Source organism: Rhinopithecus bieti, unplaced genomic scaffold, assembly GCF_001698545.2.
Source record: "Rhinopithecus bieti isolate Rb0 unplaced genomic scaffold, ASM169854v2 scaffold_40017, whole genome shotgun sequence".
Taxonomy (NCBI): Eukaryota; Metazoa; Chordata; class Mammalia; order Primates; family Cercopithecidae; genus Rhinopithecus; species Rhinopithecus bieti.
The window spans coordinates 316,347-336,458 of record NW_016816550.1 but is presented as its reverse complement, the minus strand read 5'-3'; the positions used below and the strand labels follow the sequence as shown (position 1 = coordinate 336,458).

Below are 20,112 nucleotides of genomic sequence, written 5' to 3'. Positions count from 1 at the left end.
TTTTTTTTTTTTGAGACAGAGTTTTGCTCTTGCCACCCAGGCTGGAGTACAATGGCATGATCTCAGCTTACTGCAACCTCTGCCTCCCGGGCTCAAGTGATTCTCCAGAGTAGCTGCTTCAGCCTCCAGAGTAGCTGGGATTACAGGCTTATGCCACCATGCCTGGCTAATGTTAAAATGCAGATGTCTGGCTGGGTGTGGTTACTCCCGCCTGTAATCCCAGCACTTTGGGAGGTTGAGACGGGAGGATTGCTTAAGGCCAGGAGTTTGAGACCAGCCTGGGCAACACAGTGAGATCCTGTCACTATGACAAAAATTTTAAAAATTAGCCAGGCATGGTGGCACACACTTGTAGTCCTAGTTACTCCAAGGGTGAGGCAGGAGAATCACTTGAGCCCAGGAGTTTGAGGCTACAGTGAGCCATGATTGTGCCACGGCACTCCAGCCTGGGCAACAGAGCAAGACCCCACTCTAAATAATCAATGAATGTAAATGCCTGAACTAAGCTACAGTGATAGAAATCCTAATAGTGACTGTCCATGAAGGGGTCAGGAATGATAGGAGGGGACACATGTGGTGATGCAAATAATCTTTATTTTGATTGCAGTGTATTGTGAGGGAGAACCTCAAAACACAAGCAGAAAAGAGTAAGTGGAAAATGTTATTATATAATAATTGGAGACAGCAGGAGGAGGAAAATGACTCTGGGATTTTATGCAACAAGTGAAATTAAAATATCCTCTAACATTTGTAAGCTGCTTTATAGTTTATGAAGTATATTCATTCATAAAATTGTATTTAATATTCATAATAATCCCATGAGGCTCACGTAATTAGGATACCCATTGCAAGATGACAATGCAGGCTCAGAGAAAGTTAAGTATTTCCCTATGTCCCACAGTCTGTTAGGGACCAAGACAAAGCAAAAACCCAATGTACTTAATCATAGGCCAAGTCATTTTGACCACACCATGCCAGGAACTTTTATAAGTTAGTTTTCTTGGTTACTTGGTATAGTTCATTGTATTTTGTGTATCTGACTTGTGCTCAATCTGGTTCTCTACACTACAAGCTCCCCTGAATAATGAATTTATTAACATTATCCAAATGTAGAGGAACCAGGGTTGACAAGCTGCCGGAACCACAGGACTCGATCAATCTGTGACTAACATCCAGCATCTTGGACTCTTCCATAATCAAACCATGAGAATAAGGACGAAACATAACAGGGCTAAAAGAAAGCCTGTTCAATTAATGCTGCCACAATTATGTTGCTTTGCAGATTACAGTTTCAATTTGTCTTGAAACTTCACAAATGTCCATCTTGTCCTCTTAATAGCATGCAAACAATTGAGGTTAGGGACCAAATCATTGTGTTTTACATTTCCAGGAGCACCCAGTATGGTGTCCTAAATATAATACACACTCAATAAATGCTTATTTTATCAGTATGTTTGGTACCTTCTAGAAAGGAATAGTGTCAAAAATAGAATTCTGTGACACAAAATTTTGTATCACAGACAAGGCTGGGCATGGTGGCTCATGCCTGTAATCCCAGCACTTTGGGAGGCCAAGGCAGGTGAATGACCTGAGGTCAGGAGTTCGAGACCAGCCTTGCCAACATGGTAAAACCCCATCTCTACTAAAAATACAGACTAAAAGATATTTCAGTAAAACTCAGGACAAATGTACTATGAGGGTTTATGTACTAACTGCATGTGTTCTATCCCTTTAATCAAAGTGGGGGAATAATTTTACAGAGCTTAACTAAAGGATTGTAACTAGCAAAACCAACCAGTAGAAACTTCTGTGTTAAAAGAATAGTGAGCATACTTTTTTTAAAAGTATGCATTTCTGGGTGAATATAATTAGAAGAAAATCTATAGGCAGCACAGCCCTCTCCAAACTTTGATGCCTATTTTCTCCCCTAGTGTACCCCTCATTCTCACTGAAAGTCAGATAGCTTTCAGGCTGAGTTATCTTAAAAGATACACATTAGCACCGTTCTTCCTAAGTGGAACACTGGGAAATTTAAGCTCTGACCTCAGTGAGGGACCATGAACTGAGACAACCTGTTTTCCCGTGGCCACCAGTATCTGGCAATATGAAGACACAAGTGTCCTAGAAGTACAGATAAAAGCAATGAAGTACATAATTGCACCTGTGTTTGCACATTCTCGTTCTTAAAGGCAGAATTTTAAAATAAATATCATCCCTAAATTCTATCACCTTAATGCAATTTTTGAAATTTGGGGACATTCCACTCCACATGAATGCATATAATTACAGCATGTAAATTACACATCATCACTCACTTGAACAAGGAGGTAATTAGAGCTTCTCAACTTTTGGTAAGCATAGAATAGCTGATGCCCTCCTTTAAGATTATCTGGCATTTCACAAGTTCTTCCAAGCAATGGTAACTGCGAACGCACTTTCTCCAACTACATACACCTTCCTCCTTTGGTTTCTGACATGCCCCTGCTAAGAACCCCTGTTTTACATGCATTCACTGCTCCTAATATTTCTACTCTATTCCACTGCCACTTCAGGGAAAGAGTAAAAACCAACACTACCTTCACAAAATCCCACAGCTGCACACATTAATATTTGTAGGCGCCAACCCTGCAACAAAATTTAGTAACCAAAGCCATAGCCACATCCTGTCTGCCACAAAATCCTGCAGCCTTTCTTTCTTTAATGAACGTGTAAAAGATATTATAGAAAAGCTCTATGGTATTGGATCTATACTTTTGCCAGATGACTTTTCCCAAGTTTTAATGTATTTACAAGTTTTTTTTAATAGAAAGTACACCAACTATTACTAGTTTAAAAACCAGAGTTTTAAGTCTGTCTGACCAATAAGTCTGGAATTTACCAGGTCAGTAATTCACTGCCAGGTAATTGACAAGAAGTACCTTAACTTAAACATAAATTGTGCAGGCACCCAGAAAACTACTCTATACTTTCAGGTTCCTCATATGTAAACTGACTATTATTTCATAGTGCTGATGAAAGATTTAAATAGATAATTTCTCTAATATACTAGCCAGGCATTCAGGCCTGGTAAACAGGAAATGTCAAACAAAAGCAGTGGTTTTCCCATTGTTATTTTTATTATTTTTGTTATTATTGAGTGCTTTCAAGTATTTCCACAGCCATGCATGCTACCAAGAATCTGTACTGTCCAAAATCCTTTTATGTTCTGAATTGCCTCCTGAGAGAGTCTTTCATTCTGTTAAGCTTCTAGACAATTATAAATGCAGAGGTTTGCTCTGGCTTTGGGGAAAAGTAAGTGTCGTTTTGCAGCTAGAAAATACTAATCTCCTTACTTTCTGCAAAGCCCCTTCTATGCTCACTGTTCAAGAGACAGTTTGCTGTTATTAGCTGTCATTTTCTTTTTTTTTTTTTTTTTTTTTTTTTTTTGAGGCGGAGTCTCGCTCTGTCACCCGGGCTGGAGTGCAGTGGCCGGATCTCAGCTCACTGCAAGCTCCGCCTCCCAGGTTTACGCCATTCTCCTGCCCCAGCCTCCCAAGTAGCTGGGACTACAGGCGCCCGCCACGTCGCCCGGCTAGTTTTTGTATTTTTAGTAGAGACGGGGTTTCACCGTGTTAGCCAGGATGGTCTCGATCTCCTGACCTCGTGATCCGCCCATCTCGGCCTCCCAAAGTGCTGGGATTACAGGCTTGAGCCACCGCGCCCGGCCTAGCTGTCATTTTCTTTTTTTTCCTTCAAATAATCCCTTGAATACAAATGTAATTAATTTGGAGACGGGGGTCTTGCTATTTTGCCCAGGCTGGGCTTGAACTTGCCATCTTCCCATCTCAGTCTTCCAAGTAGCTGGGACTGCTGGTACACAGCTTTGTCATTCATTTGCAAATCAGCAAGAGCAGCTGTTTTAAATTGAGCTCTTGGAAGAGGCATAAAATTTGTCAACTCCTTTGTTTGCAGGTCTGCCACAGGATTACTGTGGGGACCCTGTCAAGGGGGACAGACCCAGCCAGGAAGCAATGGGCTCACAAAGCAGCAGAATTAGAAGCTCCTGGGAATTAGCAAGGGCTCCAAGGCTGCCCCCATCCCCACACCAGCCAACTGAAGTGATGCCACACATCACAGTAGCAATGAGCAGCCTGAGTAGGAGCAAACTGGTGTTGGTGTATGAGTGCAGATGGGTGGGGTGACTTCACTGCCAATACTGATGTCATGACATTTTCCAAACCCTCACTGTATACCACATTAGACATCGCCGTCAGCAGCAAGACAGTGAGGGGCAGGAGCCACAGTGGCTATGAGAGCAGGCTTAGGGGTTGTCTTCCTGGGTTAGAATAATCCTGTTCTATACCACTTAACCAGCTGGGAGACCTTTGGCAAGTGACCTGTGTGTGTGCATTCCCTCATCTGTAACGGGGAGTCAATGATGATCAAGTACCTACCTGACAAGGCTGATGGGAGGATTAAACAAATTGATATATATAAAGTACTTGGAATCACACCTAGTACATCAGAAGCATTCAATCAATGTTAGCTATTATCTTCATCAACATCATCTCCTAGTCCAACCCTCACAATTTTACAAATGAAAAGATTGAGGCTTGGAGAAGCAAAATATTTGCCTAAGATAACACAGTGAGTTAGAGGCAGAGCCAGGGCTAGAATCCACGTCATTTATTCATCCCTACAGATCGCTTCAAAATGTCACCTTTAAAGGCATCTAAACAACTTCTATTATGGATGGGGGTTGGGGACTGTAAAAGAGTCCCTGGGGAACAAGATCAGCCTTATCAGGACTGTATATAGTGACAATAGTTAATTTATTCTGAAAATCAAAATTCATTAAGGAAATGCAAAAGATATCAATCAAAAGGGACACTCATTATCTGAAAAAACAAGCTATGGTAAACTACATCAGGATTTATTTTGATACTAGTGTGCTTTCTCCTCATTCCCAATCAACTCTCTGGTCACACAAGGTTGAAATAAAGATTTAACATCCTAGATTGTCACCAAAACAACAGTGCTGCTATTCCTTAAGCTCAAGGTCAGAAGAATCAGCACTTCTCAGCAAAATGTTCCTCCAAACAGGTGACTCAGAATAATTTTAGCCTATACATTACCTGCTGAAACAAAACCTCTCTCCTGTGCATAGTTTACTGAGGTCAGCGCAGTTTGGGAAGAAGGGGGAGTTTGGGCCCCGTTAATTTTATTATACCCACTGAAGCCATCTATCCTGCACTGAAAGCAACATTCATAGTGTCAGAGTAAGAGAAGCACAGGGCATTGTCAGGATTCCATAAACCCCAGAGGTTTACTTTGTTGGTCTTTTACAGGCAAGATACCACCCTTTGGGGCCCTCCTTCTCATTATCTCTCATTCATTACCACCAAAGCAAAAACTAGTTTATTTTATTTTATTTTATTTTAATTTTTTTTTTGAGATGGAGTCTCACTCTGTTGCTCAGGCTGGAGTGCAGTGGCGCAATCTCGGCTCACTACAAGCTCTGCTTCTCTGCCTCCCAGGTTCATGCCATGAGTAGCTGGGACTACAGGCACCCGCCACCATGCCCAGCTTTTTTTTTTTTTTTTTTTTTTTTTTTTTTTTTAGTAGAGATGGGGTTTCACCGTGTTAGCCAGGATGGTCTCGATCTCCTGACCTCATGATCTGCCCGCCTTGGCCTCCCAAAGTGCTGGGATTACAGGCATGAGCCACCATGCCCGGCCCTGACTTAAATTTTTAAAAATTTCATTCCTTAACCTATACTTAGTGCCCTTGGAACTGATCTTTTTCCTGTCACACCCAACTTCCATTCTAACAATTTTGCTTTTCTTAGTAAAATTGGGGAGATTTTAGTTTAATATAGGCTAAATCTCAATGTGATGTTTTAGTAGTAAGTACTTTCTGCCGAGTCTTAGCTACCAACCACATTGCAGACACATGCCCCCCCTTGTGGCTTTTTTTTTTTTTTTTGCTTTATTTACACATCCTCTTTTATATTTATCTGAACAAACAGCCCAACTGTATACCTTCGTTCATACTGGAAAGCCCTCCTCCTCAACTACTAATGTTCTACCCATCCTTTATAGCCCGATGTGGGGTTATATCTTCTCCCAGGATTTAAATCCCTTATACTCAAATCTGATGCTGCAACAATACCCAATAAGCTGCAGCCTCCTTCCCAGCCTATCATGTAATTTTGTGTCTTTCCTCGTCATCTGCCCGGATATTTAAGAAACTTTGCTAAGGACCCATTGTGCAAGTTTCCCCACTCTCCATCCCATTCTTCCCCAGCAGAGGTTCTCTCCCCTTTCCGGGCTGCTGGTCACTGACACCATCATCATCACTACCACCACAGCATACAAAGCACTGCCATGGGCTAGGAACTCTTAGAAGCATGTACCAACTTATTCAATCCTTATAATAATCCTACCTCCCATGAGGTAGGATTATTACTCCCCATTTTACAGATGAGGAAATGGAGGTAAGGAGTGGTTAAATAAACTGCCCAAGATTACATGATCAGGAAATGCCAGGGTCAGGATTTGAACCCAAGCAGCATCACTGCAGTCTATGCTTTTGACCACTGTCCTCCAGCTGCTTACTCTTGTAGCTGTTTGTATTATGGGATTACACTCTATCTCAATCGTTTACATGTGCATCTTCTCAGTAGCAGGATCCTTGGTTAGGTCAGAGATTGTTTCTTATTGAATCTTTCATCCTCTGAATTTTGCTGCATTTAAGTCAATTTCTCTGAGCACCAAAGATTACAAAGGCCACTGTTTATAGTCATTTATTCCTTCCTTATTTGTTTCGTGTGTTTAGGTCTTTTCTCTCCAATTAGATTTTAAACTCTCGACGAGTAGAGACAACCCCTCAGCTTTTTCTGAGTCAACCTCGGTACTCAGCACAGTAATGAGCAAAGCATAATTGTCCTATAAATACCCACTGGGAGACTGGGTGGCTTTTTTCCTCTCATGATGGTATTGTCCACTTGTCCTTATTCAACATTATTTTGTTGAGTTTTTCAATTAGTCACAGTCACCCTGAATCCTAAGTTCAATCTTGAAATGTCCTAGCCACAGCTGCTCAATTTAATCATACAAATAACCTTGAGGTGTGCTCCCTTTAATCTCTGGGAACCACTGCAGACAGGGTCAAAGAGAAGCTGCAAATTCACTCTGGCAACACAAATGCATACCCCAGAGCATGCTGGAAACAGAAAACAGAAATTGTTAATGGCTTTCAGGAGAAACATGACAAGTATCTACTGTAAAAGGAGGAGAGCTCTTTGTACCTAAGTGAAATAATGATTTTATACTTTGTAATGAAAATGAAGAGGCAGTAGCAGCATGAGGCATCAGCTAGTGGAGAAAGACTTCATAAGGCCTGAGAAAAAATGGTAAGAGGACTTTCCAAAAGACTAGAAGGAGGAGATTCCAGGAGAAAAGCATTTCTTCTTTCCTTTTCTGATACCTATTTACTCTCTGTTTCATCCTACCTTTGCTGTGATCTTGGCTAAGATCTGTGAGCCTCAACCTCCAATCTGCAAAATGAAGATAATGTCTGCACCATGGGGACAAAATGGGAAAGCACCATGAAAATTACACACCATTAGACAAAATTCAGACCTTATAGTCTGTGAGAGTTTGAAGGAGTACATGAACAAAATTTAAAGAAAGGATCAGAAAGTGAATTAAGAGGGGAGAGTGAAAGGAAGGAGGAGGAAAGAGGCACATAGTTCTTTTCTCTAGATTTCAGTTTCAGGGTACACCAGAGAAGGGCATCACAGAGAGAACCCCGCTATTGGGTAGAGATGGTCAGAGGACAGCTACTTCCTTCAGAGAGGGGTTTGGACTCCTTTCATCATAGTTAACTCTGTCAACGCCACCCTGAAAGTAAAGATAAGCAATAGGTTCAGCAAGTTAAGAACAACATACATGCCTTCCCAAGGGAACTTGCATTACTAGTATCATACAGTTTTCTTTGTTCTTCAACTACAAACACACACCTGGAAGGGAAAAGCTTCACTTGAGAAAGTTCAAAGCCTCTCTTCAGAACTGTAGACAGTAGACATTCTTAGAGAGGGGGCTGCACTCTGGGCATTAATCATGCTGCAAACATACTTGAGACCTCCCACTGGGAGGCTGTGTACCAAGTATCCAAGGCCAAGATTCTACACACAAATCCTCTAGCAGAAAGACTGAGCACAGACTTTGGCTTGAAATCTGACCAGGCACAAAACCCAGCTCCCATGAATACCTAACAGAGGACCTTGGGCAAAGCGTCCCTTACCTCATGTAAATGAGGATAACCAATCTCACAGAGGTGTGGTGGGTATTAAATGAAATATAGCTAAAGTGCTTAGTATTGTGCCCAAAACATACAAGTGCTCAAGAAATGTGCTGCTAACCACTGTTATTCACTCTCCAAAGCAGAATCAGCCTCAGCTCATAGGAAGATATCTCCTACTTAATGTGATTTGAGAAGCATGAGATAGATCTTTCTCCAATCTTTCCTTCCCACACAGTAAATGCCAGACTTCTTACAATTTCATTTTAAATGCATATTCTGTAAATGTTAGCATTTTAAGAGAGAAAATACCTTTAAAAGGCAACAAAATAGTGACTCTTCTTAATGAATATGTGATTTAATCAAGTCAGCCTTGGCAAGGGGAGGAAGCGCTTGCTTGTTGAGGAGATGTCCACTGAAAGTCTCTCTCTCATCACAAACAGAAAATGTCCAGGCTTCTCCTTGAACAGTAAATGCTGTGGACAAAGAGCTTTGGGGTAAAGTCGGCCTGGGTTCCATTTCAGGCTTTATCAGATAGGTAGTAAGTACCTAGCTGATTTCAGTACAATCTCACTGAGCCTCAGTTTCCATATCTGTAAACACAATAAGATGCAATCTTGGGAGTTGCCCTTTTGTTCTCATATTTTGCTATTATGATATTTATGAGTTTTGAAAGGGGGTGAGGAAGAGGCCAGGAGAAGTAGAAACATGTTAAATGTGGAGTCCAGCACAGAGAAGGGGCTAAAGAAATGGTAGTTTCCCTTCCCCTACAAGAAAGGCACCCTAAACATTCAATCTTGAAAAACTAAATTTCAATTACCTTCAGGCTTCTAAAATGCAATGAAAATTCAGTTTTGACACCAACATGTTTTAAACCTACTTCTGCTTCTCCTGGCGTCCTCCTTGTTCCGTTTCAAAACCCATGAAGATAAATGACAGTAAAATATGGGACAGATCCACTGTAGTACAAAACTGTCCATTTTTGCTTGTGTATATATTTTTAAAAATCCTATTCCATTCATGGCTGAGTTTTCTAGGAGGATCCAGAAAGAAGAATCTAGAAAAATCTAGAAGAATTCTGGTAAATAGAATCACAATTAGAAAATAAGTGGTCGTCATATGAAATGTGGCATTACAATGAAAGTGAGAAAAAAAAATATTCTCATCCCTTTAGGATATGAATCATTGCTCAGAGATGAGGGAAAGACTAAGCCTGAACTTGAAGTTGCCAAAGCAGACCCCACTGATGAAGACAGTGCATACATTCTCACCCAAACCAAAGAAGAAGCAATAGAACCATCCCATAAGAACCGTAACCCAAGAACAGGTCATATTTACATCTAACAATAACCCAGTATGTGGCAGAATGTGACGTGCCACGAGAGAAACAACCATGTGCCACAAGAGTACAGACAGCAGGAAATCACTTCTCACTAGGAGAAGCAAAAACAGATTTCACAAAAGGTAGGATTCAAACCAGGGCCTACGAGATAGAATGGATTCTGATGGCTGGGGATGAACAAAAGAAAATATTTCAGGCAGAAGGGAAAATATAAGAACCAAATCAGATGATGTAAAGGGGCCATCCTACATAGCATGTGAGTGCTGGACTTGTGTGCTAGACTCAGTGGAATCCCTTCTCCACCACTCACAGGTATGTGACCTTGGACAAGTTACATAACTTCCTTAGTACCCAGTTTATTTATTTTTTCTCTGTAAAAGGGGGATGACAACAGACACCTCAGGGGGCTGTTACAAGGATCAGATGAAATAATGTGAAGTAAAACACTTAGGTCTGTGACTAACACTAAATGCCCAATAACCCAGAGCTGCTGCTATTCTTATCTCATTATCACATGAGAAGTCCCTTCTAAAGACTAAATAAATATGCCTTTGAGGAGACTTTCTAGATGTGGCTGGGGAGAGCTTGCTAAAACAATTCCTTCTCCATATAATCGGTCAGAGGCAAAGGGTGTCGTAAAGATAGCTAAATGTATTTCTCCATGTACACTAAGAGGCTTCTACCTATTAAAGCATTAAAAGAAAAGACACTTAAAGCCTTTCCCCAGCAAAGTCCCTGCTTGCTGTATGCCTTAAACCCCTGTATTCCAGAGAAAAGCCTTGAATATCCAAAATGCTTACAGAGCATCATACTGGGCTAAATTGAATTTTCTTATTAACCAAGAATTAATAGAAGACCAATTTGTCTTAACTCAAAAAAATCTGAAGCCCATGAGTACACCCCTTACCTTAGAACATGCAGTGTGACCATAATTTAATCTGTCTTTCATGATTAAGACCTGGCAGTGCCCAAGGCCCATGTAATTAAGGAAGGTTCCACACAATTGAGGCTTTGCAGAGGAGGAGCTGGCCCAACTTTAAAGGCAAGCTGATGCGAATGGCAGATACTTTGAGACTAAGGTAGAAGATAGGGCTCTACAATCAGGGGCTTCCAGACTTGACCACGATCTACATAAAAATCAGATTTATGCTGAATATCCATATACATACACATATACAGCTTCAACATGGCTTTCTCAAAACAATACTTACCTCAGTATGAGCATGTATTGTATTTTCTACTCCGTTGTATTCAATATTTTAAAATGTTGATCATGACTCACTAAGATGATCTTAGTAACCCACAGTGTGAAAACCTTTTAGAGGTAGCACTCAGATTATAGGATAGGGGGCCTGCCCTGTGATTTTGGAGAGAGAAAGTCACATAGGGTGAAGGAGGTAAGTCAATACAATTTCAATTTTTAAAAAATGGGCAGAAGATTAAAGACTGTAGCATTTTATCAGAAGTGGGAAGTTAGGGGAGAGAGAGGTATAGCTCCCTAACGTGCAGTTATAGGAAGGTGCCCGTTCTCCCTGCTTCGCAGAATTAGCCAGGGACCCATGCCATGCCCTACAAAGTAGGGGTACATAGTGTGGAATCCTTAACACTTCCGTTAACAGGCCAATCATGGGTAGCTGCCTATAAGGGGCTCTCTGGTGGCTCCAGGTCTGATGTAACAGCCAGTGAAGCCCCCCTGGGGCTGGAGCAATCTGTTACCTCTTGAGGGGCCTATAGCGTACACTAATATTGACACATCCTTCTGCTGCAGAATAAACCAAAAGTCACTAAAATATGAAAATATTTTTTTACTTATTCAACTGTCACATATGTCTGTGGGAACCCCAAGTATGCCAGAGGCACTTCTCCACAAAGAAGCTTCTATCAATGGGGAGCCTAGTGTGTCACAGACCACCTGTGTGGCACAGTACTGCCATCCAGGGAAAATAAACTTGCAACTAGGAGAAAACCATTGGCAGCCATCCACGTTGGCAAACCGCTGTGTGCATGTGGCACATGGGAAGATTCCTATCAGCAGGGGCTTACTCTCCTGTGGGGAAAGATGGCTGGGTTTCAAGAGGCACTGGGAAGGAAAAAGTGAGTTCAGCAGCCCCAACAATAACTAAGCAGCACATGAAGGAAAACAAGCTCTGCTGAGCTGGGCCACCCAAGGCATCTGGGGTTGAACTGAAGCAATGATAGCCATGACATTTTTAAGTCTAGGAGCAAGGACACAAGATTACATATCTCTTTTAGAATAGACTGGCCTTGAGTGTGTAAAACGGAAGCAAACTGGGGAGGGAGTTTTAGAGGAAGTAAACATTTGCCATGGTGCACAAGGTTAAAGCAACATCAGAATAACCGTATTCATGAGAACATACAGGTCATATGAATTAAAAACAGTATTTTTGGAATTTTACAGGAAGGAAATCTGCCCACTAGAATACCCAAAGGCCAATATGCAAGACATCAAAAGCAGCAGTAAGCTGAAATCCTAACCAGGACACAGGAACTTCCAGGGTTGCTAGCTAAGGAAATACCTCCCAGAAAGTCAGGATGTAACGAGCCTCAATTTTGAAGGGGTTATTTCTTACATAGTCAGGTGCTTTGTAACATCTTGGCTATTTGTCCTGTGATGTTTCAACAGGACTATGGTTTTATCAGAGAAATTATGGACAAAAAGAAATCTGGCCAGGCGTGGTGGCTCACGCCTATAATCCCAGTACTTTGAGAGCCCAAGACTGGCGGATCACATGAGGTCAGGAGTTCGAGATCACATGGGCAACATGGTGAAACCCTGTCTCTACTAAAAACACAAAAATTAGCTGGGAGTGGTGGCAGATGTCTGCAATCCCAGCTACCCTGGAGGCTGAGGCAGGAGAATTGCTTGAACCCGGGAGGTGACGGCTGCAGTGAGCCAAGATCGCGCCATTGCACTTCAGCCTGGGTGACAGAGTGAGACTCTATCTGACAAACAAAAAAAGAAGAAGAAGAAGAAAAAAGAAAGAAACCTCTGCCCTACCCCTGATGCTGATTCTGTCACAGGGAATACGGTCCTGGCCTCTGCGGGCCTGCCTCCCACCAGGTGCCTCAGCACTGTCCTCTTCTGTTGGTGTTATCTCTCACTTCTGTTCAATATGATAGCCTTGGGGCTGGAGTTCCACAATTTTCCATGATGCTCTGATCTTCGAGTTCATTGTCATCCAAAACTTATCTTGGGGATTTGCTTATCAGTCGCACTGATCCTAAGTGCAAGAAATTTGATTTTGAACAGGGACAACTGTTTGGAACAGAAAGTAACCTGCAATTTTAAATGTTTCTCTACGAGAAGAGAATGAGTGACGGTTATTCACTCAAAGTCAGGATGATGGTTATGAAAGAATCTGTACGAGCGAGGGAAAAGAAAACGGCTTCTGTCCTGCTGTTAAGCAGGTTGACTTGTTAAACAGAGGACAGGGCAGGTATACTTAGCTGTTCTGATCGACAGTGAGAGGTTTATTGCACTCAAATGTGTCTTGATTCTGGGGTATAGCCCCTTTACGTTTTGCAAAAATAAAAAATAAATAAATAAAAAAACAAAACAAAACAAAAAACCCTAATTAGCAAATGCATAAAATTAATGGGGCTACAAAGAAGGAATTTTTAAAGTTTCACCTGAAAATGAATAATTGAATCCTTTGCCAGAAATGGGAAGTCTGTGATGAACTTCATGGGGTACTACTCATAAAGGCCTGCACAGCACAGGGCCACTCAGACCCATGGCCTACCTACCTCAACTGGAAGGGCCCACATAGCTAGTGGTAACAGTGTTTTGGAAAGTGGGCTTTGGGGTGAGACAGAGTTGTTTTGTGTTTGAGTCCTACTCTGCAATTTACTGCTGCAGAACTTGGGACAAGCTGTTTCTGCTTCAAGTTGTTTCTGCTTCAATTTCCTCATCTGCAAATGAAGCTAATATTAGTACCTTTTTCACAAGGTTCTACTAAGGACTGAATGAGGTTAACACATAGCGTGGGGCATATAGTAAGTGTTCAGTAGACATTAAGTATCATTATCATCATTTTAGATTATTACAGAATTTACTTTTCCTCTCTTTCTGGCAACGATGTTTCTAAGAACAAAAGAGCATCAATTTTCATCAACCGAGATGGGAAATGGTGTGAATTTCTTAAGAGATGTTACCAGAGACCTACATCATCTTCCTCAGGAAATGGAAATAGTATAGAAGTAAGATCCCTTTATGACACCACCTCTGCCCCCAAGTCTTGCCAAAACCTAACAGAAGAGGCATTTCATAATATTTTTCTACCTTTGAGGGCATCTTGGCCTCAACTAGAAAATCCTTGCACCTAAGGTAAAAAATTCAAACTAGATCTAGGGGTGTGTTTCATTTAAAATTAACTTAAAATTGACTTAATTGACTGGACTAATTAGCTCCTTTCTCTTCCAACCTTCAGGGTTCCAGGTAAAGGTATAATTTATTTTCATAGAAGGAAGTTACAAGTCATAGAAGTATTTCCAAGTACACATCTGTATAAGGCAGATTAAAGAAAATAATTTTCAGTGAATTTGTTGGCAGAGGCCATGTTTATTCAAACGGTGTCTATGCAAATTGATGAGGCACTGAAATTCCCAAAAGAACTGTGGCAATTCAAAAACACATCCACCCCAATCCTCACCAGTTCTTTAAATTTTTCTCAAATTTCCTGCCATAAAATGCACTGAGACCACCACTATTAAAATGCCAAAATTAAATAATTTATAATCAATGTTTAAAGACTCAGATGGTAAATATTTACTTTCATGTTTGGATTTTTCAAAAATCAAGAAAATAAAAGCCATTTTTTAAAAAATTATTACATCTATGAATAATGCAGAATTCTAGTCCACTGATCATTTGCTATCCAATTTAAAGGGGAAAAACATACCCATCCCTCTTTGACCCAAAGTAATGTGTAAATGGGCAGCACAGGTGAAAAGGTTAGTATTCAAGATTTATCGGCTGGGCACGTTGGCTCACGCCTGTAATCCCAGCACTTTGGGAGGCCGAGGCGGGCGGATCATGAGGTCAGGAGATTGAGACCATCCTGGCTAACACAGTGAAACCCCGTCTCTACTAAAAATACAAAAAATTAGCTGGGCATGGTGGCCTATAGTCCCAGCTACTCGGGAGGCTGAGGCAGGAGAATGGCGTGAACCCGGGAGGTAGAGCTTGCAGTGAGCTGAGATCGTGCCATTGCACTCCAGCCTGGGCGACAGAGTGAGACTCCATCTCAAAAAAAAAAAAAATATTTATCTAATTCTTAGTGCTATATGTCTGTTCTCACATGGCACAGAGGTAGAAATGAGCACTGCTCACTTGTCATCACAGATGGGGCATTTCTGACCGACTGTGGTGCTGATGACTGGGGTCTTCTCAAGGCAACTTAGGGGTACAAAGAGATCATCTGGATCTATCCCAGATCACATTAAAAAGAGAGTTCTAAAGGTTAAAGGAAAAAATAAGAGGGATTTAAAAAGATATGCAGGCTCCCCAAATGGCCTAAAGGTATACCATGAACATGACATAATTATTACATCAAAATAGTAGAGACGTACACAAAACTACCATATTGCACATATTTGGTCCCCATTTGTATGTGTAGATTTAAAATTACATTATATTGAGGATACTGCTATACTCATAAACAGTCTTTACCTGGACATACCAATGTGACATAGTCCTCACCATCAGGCCTAACTCCGAGGTTAGATGGAGGTAAATTCAGTCATATCATAAGACATAGACATAAATTTAAAAAAAAAAAACTTTTAGACTAATATTTGTTAGGAAGTACCTGTGTATTTACCACCCTTTAACCATGTGGGTTGTTGATTTCCAAAGTCATGAATATAAAGATGGCTACAGAACAGAGCAATATATCCACTATATATTTTCTTCTAGAAACAATTACACATTTGGCAATAAATCAAAATCATAAACTTAACAGGGCATGGTAACACTTTTTAGACTACATGAAGGACACAATCATTTTCTAAACTGATTTGGACATTTTGGATTGTAACTTGGCATAAAATAGCTAAATTAAAATGGGGAAATTTAAGTTATCCCTTTTTGTTCATTTCTCCTTAACAATATTCTAAATTTTGAAAACATCTCATTCTTCTCAAGCATAACCATAAGAATCCTAAACCTTCCATAGTACAAGATTGTAAACGGGAAGCCAAACTCATTCTGGCTGTAACTATACAATTAAGCCAATTTTAGAGCCCAAAGGAAAAAAAAAAAAAAAAAGTCAATACCTTTTAAATGAGAATGAATTGGTTTCCAGAGTCTATAGACAAGATTGTAAAGGCACTCTATCATTGTAGAACAGCAAATACTAAATTGAGCAGAGACTTAAATTGATACAAGTCTGGGTTTCCCCAGAATTGTTTTCTAAAAAGCCCACGAGAAGGCCAAATTCCTGTAAGTCCTACATATACATGCAATGTTAGACATACTTAAGGGGCACTGGAGGCCCTCAGTCAGAGGAACATTAAGGTGGAACAAGCTGTAGTACTCTTAGATATTTGGCCCTAAGCATCACACCTCCTGTCCCTTTTTCCTAAGAGGAGTGCTCTAAAGTGGTGAGTCTTCTATCGTGTATATGCATCCACATAGATACTGTCTCTCAGAGCAGCTAGGCTCAATATTTCTTCTTAGCTTTGCTATTCTAAAGCTTTTTCGGAAACACCATAGTGGTTCTCAACACATTTTCTTCCAGTGCTACTCAAAAAGCAACAAGGTGCTAAAGGGTAAGCAAGTGAACCGTGTGATAATTAGGGATGCAATTTAAGTAATTCAAGTGTATTGTCCCAAATTTAATCAAGATGCTGCTGCTTACAACAACAACAAAGTACACAAACCGTGGTGGAAGATTCTCCACATCGTATCACATCACCATCTTAATGCTACAGGTCTGTGTTATTCATTGAACTAGCCAGTGGCTACTGAGCACTTGAAATGTGGCTAGAGCAAACTGAGATGTGCTCTAAGTGTGAAATCCACACCAGATTGCAAAGAATATGAAAAATAAAGAATACAAAACATTTCATGCATATTACTTATTTCTTTTTACTTTTTAATGTGGGTACTAGATAATTTAAAATCACTCACAAGGCTCACATACTGTTTCTATTGAACAAAACTACCATAGATTTTATTTAAAAAGAAAACAAAAATATCAAGGGGGGAAAGCATTTGAAATACACAACAGGGTTCTTGACTATATCTATGTTACTTAGGACAGGCCCAAAGTCCATCCAAGGCCTCAAACTTACTGGTCATTAAAAATAGCTATAAAAATGCAAAGCCACCTGTACTGCACAAACCTTAATAGACTCCAGTGAATGGCATTCCTTTTAATGATGATGTCATCAAGTCCTCCAAAAACAAATACTTGGTAAATGTGAAGTGAGAATCAAGTCAAGAAATTGATAAATAACTCAGTTTTCCAAATCCACCAAGGAATGGTCAAGAGGTCAGAGGTGTTAAAAACCATCAGAATACCTAGTTGACAGCTGAATATAAAATAAGGAGCTTTGACATTCAACTCCAATACTGACCTGAGATGACACAGAAGAATAAGGCACATAGTGCAATCTTGCATGCAGAGATTTTTATTGTGCTATTTAAGTCAAAATCCGTGACATTCATGTGAAAGCCTCCACAGATGGGTACTATACACTCTGCCCACCATGCATAGGTAAGGACTCTTTCCCTGCTCAGTAAAAGAGGACTGGAATTGTTTTCTTCTCTTTTTATTTTAACAGAATTGCCACCGTAAGTGTTCCTAAGACAAAAAAAAAATCATATTTGCCAAAGTCTTTCCAAAGCCACCTTCATAAATTGGTCCTCACTCATAGATGTGACCAGGATCACTCCTGGAGTCATTTGCATACCTTGCTTGGGACTTAAACAGGATGCCCCTGGGAGTCCACTTACCAATACAGCTCCCATGCCCCACAGCAGGCATTGTGGAGGGGGGTGTAAAGAGTACTTGGCATTAATGCCAATGGACTCCTATTTCTGGACATTGCCCAGGAGAAGACAATATGATCTAGAACTCTGCATCTGAAAAGCCTGTTCTAGACAGCAGGGAAGTACACCTTCATCCAAGGGAGTTCAGAGAGACAGCCCAGTGCAAGCCACTTGAAGTTAGGCTGACCTGCTTCCCATATTCAAGTCCAGAGGGCTCTCAGCAGGTGATCTGAAAGAAAGCAAGCTGTAGAGTCCTACTGTGGCCACCAGAAGACTTAGCAAGGGCTGGGTGGAGGGCACTGCCCTCTAGAGGAGGCATGCATTATTACCAGTTTAGGGTCTGTACTCTGTGCCATCGTATGTCAGATACATATGTATCTGGTGCCATCCCCTCACAAGGGGCAAAAACCACTCAGTCAAACTGAGTATACTTTCAAAAAGTATACTAGAGATAAAATAATTTTTAAGTTTTTTTTTAAACCATAGGATTTGAGTCACTTTAGCTTTGGCAGGGGTTTGAGACAACTATGCAGACTTTACATGGTAATCTGGCCCCAACATTCCTCATTGTGGCTCTCATGATCTTGACTGGGCTTACTCACATGCCCGGTGACTAGCTACCCGGCAGCCTATCTATGCTGAAAAAGGGTGTTGGACTAGTACACACATTCACACCTACCTCCATATTTTAAGTTTATTGTTTACAAAATGCTTTTGAAAGTATTACCTCACTAACCTAACAGTCTAAAAAGTGTTAGCATCTCCATTTACATATGCAGAAACTAAGGCCAAGAGGGTAAGTGGATCAGTTTCCTCTGAGGGGGCTCTGAGTGCCCACTGCCAATCCATCAGATAGATGCCTACTGGAACCTAACGCTTCTGCCAGCCAACCACCACACCGGCTTAACTTACAAGTCATCCTTGCTCATCCCTCAATGTAAATTCTTCCAGCCATAGTCTCTTCAATTTTTCTCTTTATCCACTTTCCCAATGTGTGATAAATTGCAAAAAATGCCCCACTTCCCCACCTCTTCTTATATCCCTACCCTTTGCTATATAATTTTGTGACTTTGAAACTTAGCTATGTGACTTTCTTGGACTAATTAGATGTTAGCAAAAGTGACCTGACCCAAGCAGAAGATTGAAGAGCACTTAAGCAATTCTGCTTGCTTTCATTCTTGTCTCTGTCTTTACTATGATAAGGCCACATCCAGGCTAGTCTATTGGTCCCAGATGAAAGATGAGATACACACAAAGCAGAGCCAAGTTACCCCAGCCAAAGCCAGTATAGATTAGCTGACAGCTAGGTAACCCCTAGACATGTATGTAAGTTCAGCCAAGACCATTAGAGCCACCTAGGCACTCCCCCCCGAATCTGACTCCAGAAACATGCACAATAAACTTATTATTGAATGCTCTCAAGGATTTATGGTTTCCATGCAGCATTAATGTGGCAAGGGACAACCGGTACTCACTGCAACACCCTACACACCTACCCAAAGTCTTCCCATTGTTACTCAGTTCTTTTGTTGAAAAATAAACTCCTCTCTTCTGAATGTGCCTTTCACTTCCCAGCCCTCTCTGGAACCCAGATCTCCTCTGAGGGTACTGTGTCTTCTGTGGCCCTTTCTCCTACACCCAACACACTCATTGCCAGGAGGCAGGGTTAACATCTTTCTCATGCCCCAGTGCAACTTCCAGATCACTGCCCTTTCACTCTCGAATAGTCATCCTGCTCTCCTGATGCTCAGACCATCTGGCTATACCATAAACCATACTCTATCACTTCCTATTAATGTCAAGTACCAATCTCTTTATATTTTTAAAGATTGACAGCTGGTTGATGGTTATACTTTATTCCATGCCCTATTATCCAGGGTGACTTCTTGCCCTTAGCGTCTCAGTCCTGAAGTATTCCCAATGGCAATGATCTTCACCTTCATTCTATGTCTGCCACCTACTCCTATAGCCAGAATATAAAATTTGTCAGAACCTGAAAGTACTTCCAGAATAGTACATCTAAAATCCCACTCTTTGACCATAGCCCTCTCATTTTTTCAGCTCTCACTTCTTTAGTGCCACTATATTTATTTTTCAATCATTTATTCAAAGCCTGCCCTGTCCCAGGCACAATGCCAAGCACTGAAGAAATAGCAGTGAACAAGAAACAGTCTTTGCAGTGACAAATTCACGTGATTCCCATCCTCAATAGATTCCTGACATTGTCTGCAATTTTCTCCTGTGGATCTCTTTTCCATTCTCCATAAGATAGTGTTTTTCAAAACACTATCTCCTCAAACTACTTACTTGGTCCCACGAAGTTCCCACAGATGACTTATGTCTTATACATCACAAAGAAAATTGAAGCTATCAGAAAGAAAATTGCCTCATACCTCTAAAATTTTCATGTATACACACTTGTTTCATCCTCCTTCCCAATTCTCAAAATCAAAGATGTATCCTGTTCAAA

General features: G+C 40.9%; 1 pseudogene; it reads left to right on the top strand.

The window, feature by feature from the left end:
- Positions 1 to 11,451: 11,451 nt before the first annotated feature.
- Positions 11,452 to 20,112, top strand: part of LOC108517163 (nucleolar transcription factor 1-like) — a 117,994-nt pseudogene continuing 109,333 nt past the window's right edge.